General features: G+C 36.4%; 1 protein-coding gene across 5 annotated transcripts in view; it reads right to left on the reverse strand.

The window, feature by feature from the left end:
- Positions 1-13,065, reverse strand: part of lrch2 (leucine-rich repeats and calponin homology (CH) domain containing 2) — a 108,876-nt gene that overhangs the window by 41,649 nt on the left and 54,162 nt on the right. The window lies entirely within an intron of this gene.

A 13,065-nucleotide genomic window follows, 5' to 3' on the forward strand; every position in this document is an offset into this window, starting at 1 on the left:
ACAACTTTATTTTATACAATTATTATAGATGTTTTAAGGCTGTAAAATCCCTCATTACACACCTTTTACACTTTTCTCAGTCAGGCATTAACATTTTGACACTTTTCTGTCTTGTTTAAACACTCTCAAGAAGTGTTTCATAGAAAAAAAGTCCAATATTACTGAATTAAACCAAAGATTAAAACCTGTTGTCAGGCGAAAACATTCATTGCTGTCAGCGAAAAGGTTCATTTTTAGCTTTATTGCAGATAATATTGGCATCCAGCTTAGGCTAATGTTCTTTTTCTGCAGGCACTGATCCACAAAGCGAAAGCAGACTCCCTCCTTATTGTTTGTTTGCATGGCGCTGCGTGGTGCGGCGCATCTGGTATGTCACCTGCTTTGCAATGGTCTTGCTGCTAACAGTCACAACCCTTTTTGCATCCTTGTTGGAACTCACACTGCTAAAAGTTATGTTAATTTGGCAAGCTGAACGCATTCCTTACTGTACGAGACACGGAGGTGATTGATTGACAATGGTCTACAGCCAACCAGGACGCATAACACAAAAAAATGCATGTCAAATTGCACAAAAAAACTGCGAGATTGCAAAAGGTGAACTACGTAATAGTGAGGGACCACAGTACTTAATTTTAAAAAGTAATGCATTACTTTACTTGTTACTTAGAAATGTATTATATAACTTAAATTACTTGTAATGTGTTACCCCAAACATGGTAGATAAGTAAACTGTTACACTGAATTATATTTCTATATTATATATGAATTATGAATTATATACTATATTAAACTCTCTTATCCTAATTGTTTTGAAGCTTTAAACCCCATTTGGTCTTTGAGTATAATAGTATAAATGTTCAGTATATGTACTGCTTATAATGTATAAACTAACTAAGAAAATCATATAGTATAATGTAGCATTATGGCATATAATAGCACTGTGGCAACCCCTGATAAATAGAAGTGTGTGGGCAATCCCTGATAAATGAAGGAACTAAGCTGAAGGAAAATGAATGAATGAAAATACCCCCAAACCCCTCCATCCTCTGGCTCTATCATAACATCAGGAGGCTGGATGAAAAATCTAAATGAACACAGATAAAAATGTCTAATCTTAACTATACTGTCCATAATGCTTTGGATAAGGTAAGTCATAACCACAGAACAAAGATATAAGCTCTTGTTTTGGTTCTCATCTAAGTTTACCAGAACACAAGGGACATTTTCACAATATCGAGATAAAATCACACCACTTCCTGCACTAGTGTAGTTCTCTGGAATACAGCGATAAAAACAAACCAAACTCGTAACACAGGTGACAAAACATTGTGGGAAAGTGCCAATGAAATAGAATTGACTTTATGCTTCAAGTGGTTTTTGATTTTCTACATCAGGGGTTTTCAAAGTGTGAGGCGTGCCTCCCCTGGGGGGTGCCAGAGCATGTCAGGGGAGGCGCGGGAAAAAATATTATATAATAAAAATATAATTATTAAGTTTAATTATTACATGTACTTTTTATTATATTGAAATGTTTTAATTAAACAAAGCTAAAAAATAATAATAATACGTCTAAAATAAGAAAACCTTTTTTACCCAGAAAGCCATAGCTGTAAATTCGCTTCTGTTTGGCAAGCCCGCCAATACAGGTATATGCCTGCTAACACAATGGATCGGTTTCTGAGACCCCCCGATTCAAAGCCATCGAGTTCAGGGCTTAAACCCAAAAGACGATGATATGATGATCAGTATTTGAGTTTAGGATTTACGTGGACAGGACCAGCTGATAAACCACGACCTTTATGTGTGGTTTGTCAAGATATTTTGACTAATGACAGCATGAGACCCGCTAAACTTCGACTGTTTTGACTGGGATGGACAGTTCTTGAATCTGTTCTATTCATATTGAACCATCATCCTAGTTTTAAAAACGTTATATTAAAATACTTGTTATTACTCTGTAAATAATTGCACTTTCATGCAAATGATGATAAAAGTGAGTTAACAGTCTGACATCTGTCTGTGTCTTTATATATATACACTGTGTATGTGTGTGTGTGTGTGTGTGTGTGTGTATATATATATATTTATATATATATATATATATATATATATATATATATATATATGTGTGTGTGTGTGTGTGTGTGTGTGTGTGTGTGTGTGTGTGTGTGTGTGTGTGTGTGTGTGTGTGTGTGTGTGTGTGTGTGTGTGCGCGTGCGTGTTTGGGAGGAGGGGGGCGCCAATGGATAAGTTGTGTCAAAAGGGAGGCCCACTGTCTTCGACTTTGAAAAACCCTGTTCTACATCATTCACACATCATGAACACCAAAACTTTTACATGATACAGTATATAGAGCACAAATAAGATAATAATTGAGGGTTTATTAATGACAACATGGCTGCATTTTTATCAAGCCACTAAATATTACTCATCATTTACTTGTAATTTTAGTGAAAGTAAAGGAGTAAATCTTAAGTGTCAGTTTTAGAGGTGATTCACGGCACTTTGATGTGCCACAAATGGACCATCCAGTGAGCATGACTTCTTGTTGAAAAGTATTTTCTAATCCAGGCTACAGTTAACAGCCTACATTTTTGTGAAATTGCTCTAGGTACAGTATGTTTCATTGTACATTTTAGATGACAAATCCACTAGAGGGCGCTTACAGGTTGACAATTCTGAAATTGCATAGGATACGTTTTGTTTTACGTTTCAGATACATGTCCTTGTACACGTCCACGAGAATCAGGGCTTGTCATTCAGGATGCTTTCACACCTGTGAATTGATTTATTTGTTACGAAACAGGGATTAAAATTGTAACAATGTTGCACTTTGTTCTTGGTGCAGTTCGCTTTCACACGGCAAAGTTTCTAAACCGACCAACAGAGCTAAAACAAGTCACATGCGAATAAACTCTTTTCACATTGGGTTTGTTTTGCATAGTCCCGCTCATGCGTCCTTATTTTATATTTATTACGATAATAAATCAGAGGTAAGACTTTCTCAGACATAGCAGTTGGCTTATGCATTATAGGCTTTTAGCAAGCCGTTAAAACTTAAATATTGCAGACAGGTCCGAAAGAAATTATCGTATTTTTGGGGCAAAGCCATATTATATAATATTGGGTTGTTCAGTATCTTAAATTGGAAAAAAAAAAAAAAAATGTATAAAAGTATGTTTATTGACAACCCACACCAACACGCAACATGCAAACTCCACACAGAAATCCCAACTGATTCAGCTGAGGATCGAACCAGTGACCTACTGTACTTGCTGTGAGGTGACATCGCTACCTGTGCCGCCTGTCATTAAATACAATGTATATACATTTTTAAATGTATATAAGATATATATTTTTCGAAACATGTTTTATTCAAAACCTGTCAGAAAGTCAAACCCATACATCTAACCACACTTTTCAGATTTCAGTTTCATAACTCAAACTGAGCTTTCAGTAAGATTCTGTTTTAGTGCTGTACTAAATAGTTCCAGTAGATGTATATATAAATACAGATTTTCTCAGAATTTGTTTTATTCCTGTTTTACTGTGTAAGTAATCCTTAACAGAAAATAATGCAGTTTTTACCAGTTTAAACGCTTTTTTTAATTTTTGCCATTACTTTGAGAAGTACATTCTACTGGGCAACTGTAAGTTGTTCTCGCCAAATTTCCTAAAAATAACTATAATAATAATAATCAAATAACCCACAAATGAACATCAAAGCATTCTATAGCCTACATATAAAATCATTGTTATTAACTTACATTTCTGTAAAAAAAAATATATATCAATGTGGTGTAGCTGACACTTTAGTCAACATAACATAGTTAAATGTACATGTAGTGAGGGATTTTAAGATTGAATTTATATATTTTAGCGAAGACACGTTTACAAAAATTGTGTCCAAATGTAAATGCAGCTGTTTTCACAAATCCAATCACTATCCTTTTCCCTCTATCAAGGTCCAGCACAGCTTAAAAAAACATACACCTAAATTACTCTAGCATATGTTTTTATGTGGCAGGTGCCCTTCCAGCTGCATCCATGCACTGGGAAACACCTATACAATCTCTCATTCACCTGAACCAGCTACTGTGCTGCCAACCTAGATTTTTTAAGAATGTTTCTACCCTGCACTTAAAACACCTTCACTTTCCACTTCGCAAGTAAGCATACTCTACCATTGAACATTGTTTATGAAACTGCAATCTTTAACATGATTGCATGTTTGCAAGCCAACGCTAGTGCATAAGTACAACAGTTGCAGTCACCTCAGTTCCGCTGCCCATAGTTATTGCATCTCCAATCTTCATCCATTTAATTTTACCAAACTAATAGTGTAATGTCTATGTAAAGCAAATATATCATTGCCTGTAACAGTCCCACTACTTGGATATAACAGCTATCTGTAATTGAGGAGTGAACAAATCAAGTAAAATAAAAGTAGTCTGACCAGATTTCTCATAGAGAGCAACACCACCATCAATACTAAAATGTTGCCTATGATAAAAACCCATATGAATATTGTTATATGAATACTGAATATGTACAGTGCATATATTCAGCAATATGCGCCTCTCTAGATGTGTTTTGTCTTGCAAAAAAATGCATTCTTAATACTCAAAGGCTTTCCTGAGGTAAATGTCACACATTATGTAACATAATCACTAAGCCCATTTGTTGTGATTTTTTTGAAGCCAACACACAGGTTTAGCAATTACATGAGATGTAATATATCTTTCTGAACTTTTGAACTGATTGTTTCCACATAACTGCTTGATGGTATTCATTTTTTTGTTATCATATTTCTCAACTGTTTTGATGTCGCCATCACTGAAGCTGTTGTTCGATATGTAAATATGACTGAATGATCATATTTTGACAAGATTGGCTATCACTGATTAGGCTATTTAAGCATGATATAATAGTCAATGCTGGCAGCGGGTACCGATCCAAATCCATTCTTGCTCATGCACTATATTCGGTGTAACTTATAAGCCAACAAAAAGTTAGGTAGCCTTTTAAAAGGCACTAGAAAGTTGTCACGTAGGCCTACTATATCGTAAATGTTCGGAAGCCATTTTATAGTTTAATGTGAAGTACAGATGAATATTCAAGTGGTTAAACTCATACTCAGCACAATGCTTCCCTGCCTGTCAATCAATCTCCATTCATTTACAATTCAAACTGCGCATTGTGTTCATGACAACACAAAAAACTTTATTCCAAGACTATTTGTTCCAGTTATTATAAGAAATAGGTGGAGAAATGCATTTAGTTTTGCAGTAAATGGGTTCATTTTGACCTGCAACATGAAGTTCATTAATGCTATCATGTTGCGCTGTGTCTGTTAGATCAGCAGATCGCATTCACAACACTGGAGTAGAGAGGGTTATTACCTGCTCTTCACACACAAAGTAGGCCTACCTGAAACTTTCCATGAGAAAAGGCTCAATAATACTGTAGATTGGACAGAACTTTAACGCACTGGTTTCTATCTTTGTGTTGCTGTTTTGGAAGTGTCCGTGATGCAAGCGCTTCATTCAGGCACTGGCTTCGTAGACGCGACATGGGTCGCTCTGTAGGATTATTTCTAAGTTTCTGTTCTCTTATCCTTCTGACTGAGTTTATTCTTCCCAGGGGAATACTTTAAGTGCTGTGAATAGTTTGTAAAGCCTGGCTTATTGTGGTCAAAGTAGTTGATTAAATTAATAGACTAAAAGTAAAATTGACAGCCTGGCACATATGAATTGTCATTAACAGAAAATTATTAAGCCTAATATAGGCTACTCTGAAACTGTACATATTTCACTGTCCTTTTATTTATATTAATATTTTATTTAACAGATCTGTTTGTCAGTTTGTGTGCTAAAGCATAGGCCTATAAGCGGACCTTGTTTTGAACTTCACCTTAAATCTTCTTGTTTATTTTGTGGATAACTGACCAAAAAAAAAAAAACATTAAAATAACCAACAAATTATACCAACCGAAATTCGTTTCAAAAATATATTTTTTTTAGACAAAAAATAATTTTTCAGAAATGCTTTCCGTTTCTCCATCACTCTCACGGCGAGTTTAGGCGAGGGAATGTTTATAAAGTAAAACTGGCCTCAGATGGTTTAGTTTAGTCTGCTTCAATCCTGCAGGAAAGTAACAGGCTTGGCTAAAAGGCTGATTATTTTATCAACGATTAGAGTATGTCATAATGAATCAATGTCATAATGAATGCTCAAATAATGTAGCCCATAGTTTATAGCACGCATCATGTTTTTAGTTAGATTGTGCGGTCTGTCATATACAGTAGGCCTGTAGGTCTGTTATTTTATTTTTAGAAGATATATTATTTGAGGTTATCACCAGAACTATAGAAAAAATGTAATAAAATGTTAATTTAAAAAAATGGCACAGTATCGGGATTTGATCTGTATCGGTTGATACTATGAATTTTAGTATCAAGTTCGGATTGGTTCCAAAAAAATGGTATCGGTGCATCCCTATAAAATAGGAAGGATAAAAACACTGGAAAAAACATAAGTCTGGGAGAAACAGGAGGTCTGGTCACCTTTACCAAGGGGAAAACACCCATTTCACAAGCACTCCTGTAGACTTTCTTACCCTTCAGCAATTCTTTGACTTGTTTCAGACTGTTTACAAACTGGTATTTTACAGGAGAAATCAAACTGATCTAGATATTACTGTAACTCCTGACATTTTTAACAAAGGCATTAATTGCAGTATGTCATGTGTAGTGCGTTGTGTAATCGGGGACACATTTGGGGTTTGTTGACATTGATAGACAGGATGATTCAAGTCAGGAAATATTTGCCACACCTATTCTAAGTTATCTAGTGAAAAGAAAAAAAAAACAATAAACAATGGAAAAAATGAGTCACTTGCTTTGATAAGGATTGTTTGTCACTTTTCCAGTCCCTCCTTGCTTCCACAAAGCCACAAACACACACACACACAATTATAGGTGCCTCTAGTTGCCACATCATCACCTGCTCTGACTGTGATAAACGTGAAAAATGCATCAACTGTGTATATAAAATATTACAGCTAAATAGGGATGCAACGATTAACCGATTTCATTACTATCTGCACTTTAATTCATCGCGATTAATTAATCACAAAGGCTTCTAAACACTGTGTTTCTGCAACAATGTCCTGACATTTTATCTTACCTATCAGATAATGATACAAACACTGTATTTGAATAGTTCTAAGGTTGGGGTCAGGGATTTGGTAGGTTAGGGCGATATTACAGCTTTATATCACACTAATCCACATTTAAATTGACACCAGTTCGACAGAACACTGGAACAAAACTGCTGCAACTAAACAAAGTTACACAAACTGTGCACTAGTTGGAAGTTCCGAGCTTGTACACTGAGACCCATCCACACTGGGTTAACTGTGGATAAGGTGAGGCTATTAACTAAGGGCCATTCAGATTCATTCATTAATTTTCCTTTTTGGCTTAGTCCCTTTAATAATCTCGGGTCACCACAGTGGAATAAACCGCCAACTTATCTAGCATATGTTTTTCACCATGGATGCCCTTCCAGCTGCAACCCATCACTGGGAAACATCCATACACACTGATTCACACACATACACTACGGACAACTTTAGCTTACCCAATTCATCTATACCACATGTCTTTGGACTTGTGGGGGAAACCAGAGCACCAGAAGGAAACCCACACCAACACGGGGACAACATGCAAACTACACACTGAAATGCCAACAGACCCAGCCGAGGCTCGAACCAGCGACCTTCTTGCTGTGAGGCGATCGTGCTACCCATTGCGCCACCGAGTTGCCTGGGCCATTCACATATTACGTCTTTTGCGCGTGTAAATTCCTTAATTTCTATGGAGGCAAGCGACTTGCATGCACATATTAGGATCAATGCGTATGGTATGTGGTGAGTGAGTGGTGCGACGCGCTCACGCTTTCTAGGGGCATCTACTTGAAAGAATATCGTGAATGAACCGCGAGTCACATGACAAGAATTATACACATTTCTATAAATATACACATTTCTACTCCAAAGGGAAACAAAATACAAAATAAAAAATATCAAACTATTACGTATGTAGTTGATCAAAAGAGCCTTTCAGTCAGAGGTTCAGCAGGTTCAAACTAACTTTAGGAGGATCGTGTGATTATGATTGATTATGGCTGAACCCAATAGGGGTGTAACGAATCACGGTTGGTCTGTGATCACACCCCAGGGTTCAGAATGCATGTGACCGCGGATTAATAACTTTTTAGAACTTGTAGGTTAATACAACATTTATAACAATTGAAGAGAGATCGCCTCGCGCGTCATTCAAATCCCGTGTATGAAAGCATTTTGGCGTCACTGTAAAGTATAATGATGACGGAAAAGTTGTGGTGGGACCTAAATATTTAGTGAAGTTTCACAAAATATTTTCAAAAGGAGCACCTGATATGATTGACCACAGCTGGTCTCTCATCTACAGTCATTGGTTAGCCAATTAGATTAATCCAAACTCACTATAAGTAGCCTAGCAAAAAATGACTCCCTTTTCTTCATTTTCCTAAGAAACCCCCCATCCACCCCTTCTTCCCCTTTCTTCCTTTACCATGGAGAGCTCTCAGAAACTACCTGATCTCGTACTCCCCTTACATGCTCAATCAACCAGGCGGGAGCCCTGGGCTCAATTATCTCCAAGCTCAGGGTTCTCTCCCAGGACAGCATGCCAAACCTGCTAACATTTGTCAAACAATATCTAAGTGTGAACTCTTGAAATTAGGTTATTAATTAAAGTTTTTTTTTTCGGTCACTGTTTGTTTAGCCTGCATTAATTTGTTCAGTGTAAAGCTGCACAATTGAACATTAAAAGATTGTGATCTCAATTCAAACCCGCGCAAAATGAATGATAAATGATAATGATTTAGTTATGTTTATTAATCCTTATAAGTACTGCATTCAAATCTGCTTTTAATCAAGAGAGATTCAGTTTTTACACTTTTTCAGTTAGTTACAAACAATTAAATAACACAGAAGTACTGGGAGAACAGTTTATACTTCAGATATAAACACTGATGTTTATGGTAAAGATTAAAATCCCCATTTAATGCACTTGACGCTGGTGAATTTTTGATGCTGGTGAAAGCTATTGTATAGTGTAACCCATGGGTGGTGACAAACAACCATAGGTTGAATAGGTTTTCAAAAATAATACACCTATAATGAAATGTGAAGTTTTGTGTGAATTGTTGAATCATTGTTTAAAGATAAATATGATATGGTGTACAAGATGTTAAATTTCTATACTTAGCATTATAATTTTTCGTAATGAATATTTTTTTCAGCTTTTTTCAGGTTCTTTCTTGACTTTTATTTTTACAAAAATTGCAGGTTCTAAGTTCTGTTTGTTTAAGCTAATGGTTTTTGCAGTAATATTTTTGAATAAATGGAAAGCAAATGATATTTGTCTCCTTCCTTTTTTGCTGATCCGAAAATTATCAAATAAGCAGGCGAGTTCTTGAGATCCACCTGAGCTCAATCTCCCCTCTCGCCCTGCAAACAGGAAGGAGTCCAGGGCTCAACTTCTTTTGAGCCCAGTGCTCTCTCTTCCAGGACAGCATGCCAAACAAGCATAATCAGCTAAGTGTGAACTCTTGAAATTGTAATTATTTACTCACCTTCAAGTAATTATAAGCCCATAAGATATCGGTTTACCTTCAGATGAAAAAAAATTTAATCAAATCAAATTTTTTGTCCACCTTCTTGAAAGCTGAGATCCTTAAAAAAGTTCACAAGATTTCTTCTAGACGAACTGCAGAGTTTATTCCAAGTCTACCGAAAATCAAAATCGCTTTTGACTTTAATTCTCGTATAAACATTGATCAGTGCCGAATGCTGTTTATTTGTACGTCTTAAGCAGCTCTTTTAACCTTCAACAAGATGTATTGAGGTTTGTCACGGCACAATGATTGAGCTTCTGTTTATGTTTGCGGATCAATGTTGATACTGTCACGTGTCTGCCCTGTATGGTGTGTTCCCATTCTGTTTCTCACCACTCATTCAATAATCAACAGGTGTTCCTTTTCAGTTTATCTTGAATGCAAATCCCTCAGTTTCCCCAGTTATTTGTCTGGTCTGCTTTATATTATTATGGTATTGTTATTTCAGCATGTATTTGGATTAAAATAAATCAGGCAAAGAAACAATCATCATCGTCCACGTGTGTTTATACACAATGGTACCACTGTGATAGAGCTAACCGACAGGATGAGATTAGGTGATCATGATAGGGTCCAGAATGAGAAAATTTGGCCAGCACACTGGGTGTACACACTTTGCAAGAAGTGCCAATCCGCTAGTTAAGTCATGATGTATTGAATACTGTTTCTGGGTTCGAGCTGCTACACAATTGAATTGAGAAAATATTCATTTATGACCACTTTTTAGTGGTCATAAATGAATATTTTCACTTCACTTCACTTTTTTAATCACACATTAAAGTGGATTTTATATAAAATCATGGTGTAGAAAACAATCACTGAACTTGCTGTATCACAGACACCAATATTTTAATAATTTATAAAATAAAAATGTATCTGTCACGTTTAACAGCGATCCACTCCTGACAGATCGCTGGTGAACTACACGGCTTGTGAAGGAACTACAAAGCTTATCAGGCCATGTCACACACACTAGTTGCCGATAACCGGTGATGAGACGCACACATCATTCAGACTATTTATAAACCACACATACACCAGTTTAGCATGGAGTCTTTGATGTGCATTTCTTTGTTTTGCCTATTTGTTATTGACCTTAGCCTTGTTTATTGTTTGATTCTGTTTTGTCACCTTTTTTGACCTTATGCCTGTTTTTTTGACTTCGATCTGGATTGTCCTTGTGTACCAGCCATTTCTGTTTCATTCATTGACCGTTTTCGTCTGCTTGAATAATCGAATTAAACTGCAATTAGATCCTTACGTCTGCTTACCGAGATTGATCTCATTTTATATATATATATAAATTGTCACGTTTGGCGGAATGAAACAGGAACAAAAACGGGTGTAGGATCCAAGTGCAGTTTAATGTTGTATTGTGCAGTGACAGAGAACAAAAATCCAAAAAAATCAAAGTGACAAAGTATCAAATAAACAAACAAACAAGGAACTAAACAGATTACCTTTAACTAGACTCAGCAACTAGGACAGGATACTAAACTGGATTCAAGAACATATACCAACAAGTACGAACGATGAACTAACAAACAGAGGTTAAATGACTGAGTATATAGTCCAGGAAATCAACGGTGAACAGAGACAGCTTTGATTGCAAATCAGTATATATGAAAGACTGTGTGTGTGCTCGAAGGAATGTATGGATATGTAGTTCTTTCACCACTGTAGTTCGCAGGGAGTTACTGGCGAACTACAGTGGAATCTGGTAGACACAGACAGTCATGACATAATATATATATATATATATATATTGTGATGGTGATTTTCGAAAGTAATATGTAAACATTTATTTTTAGCATTTGTTGAACCTCCCCATACAGTTTGATATATACTTCATTAAAAACGCAGAATGCCAAGACCTTGGTTAATTGTCTCATTCAAAAGGATGGAAGAATGGTTGGATTTATTCATATGGATTTGTTTTATGGTCTTCTTATGAATTAAATAACATTATGCCAGGCTCATTCTGAAAAAGTACCTCAATATACATTTCTGGAGAGTGCAAAATACGTCCCAGGAGCTATGCTTTTTTACAGTTTTTATTTTTTGTGAATCCACTTATGTGTATGATTTTTTGGAGATCTCAAATTTCTCTCATGAGTGCCATTCACACCTCCTATTCTCGCGTAAACCCACCAGAGGACGCTGTGTACGCTTTTTTGAGACTCGCGAGTGCGAGTCTGCTACTAACCCCTGCTGTTCTAACGTAAACCCATCAGACGCTGCTGTCAACTAAGTGTTTGACTGACTGAATGACTGACCGATCGACTAACCCACCCTCCTCCTTCCCTAAACCCAACCAATTGCATTGATTGTCCCACCCAGCCACTTCCCTGAGCCCAACCAACAATTTTCAAAAGCAATGCAAAAAAAAAAACAGACAAGGGCTTTTCCCCACACGTTTAGATTTTATCACATGCTCACCCTGTTATTTACTTGTTTATTTTATTTTTTGGCTTGTTTTACATGCTTTCTGGAACCGTTCTTCACCACACTCGAACCCCATTGTTGTGGTCAACTCCTGTCTGCTTCTCAAGACCACCAACATACATGGCGAGCTAACAGGATAAACTGGTAACAGCGGGAAAGCTGTCCATACATACGCGGTCAGCTGGTAAAGCGCAAAAAGCAACGCAGTCATACCTCCCTATAGCATTCATTTTAAAGACGAAATGCAGCCATACATACTTCTGGCTACATAATTCTCAATCTCCAGAAACGTATATAGGGCTACGTTTTCAGAATAAGCTTATGTTGAATAATATACTGTCTTCTTTATTGACATCACTTTCTCTAATTTCTCTAATTTAAACGCTTTTCTAGCCCTTCACAATGCAGTTAAACTGGTTTTTAAATGGGAACCTATTATGGAAAAATCACTTTTATAAGGTGCATATACACGGTTGTGGGGGAACAGTGTGTAATTACAGTATAGCCAGCCTCTAATGCTAACAATTAATTGATTCTATTTTAATTATCATACTTCATAAAAACATTCTGTAAAAACACGCTGTTTGACATTCTCCCTTTGTACATGTCATCAGAAAGGGAAAGTCTCACCCATTAGTGACAATCATTAGCAATCATTACCCTCATTAGCGTAAACAGCCCTGAGTGAAAAGCAACTGTCCACCATTAGAGTTTTGAATCTGCCACTATGTTGACACATAGGCGTTTATAGCTCCATCCCCTTCTGAAAAGAGGGCTGAGAGGACAATCTCATTAAAATTTGAAGTGATAGTCAGAAAAACAACAAAATTTAGAACAAAGCCTCAAAGGGGCAGTTTCAAAGATTTATAAAAATTATTTTGAGCCGAAACTTTA

The sequence above is a fragment of the Danio rerio genome, chromosome 5, assembly GCF_052040795.2.
Source record: "Danio rerio strain M-AB ecotype USA chromosome 5, GRCz13ab, whole genome shotgun sequence".
NCBI lineage: Eukaryota > Metazoa > Chordata > Actinopteri > Cypriniformes > Danionidae > Danio > Danio rerio.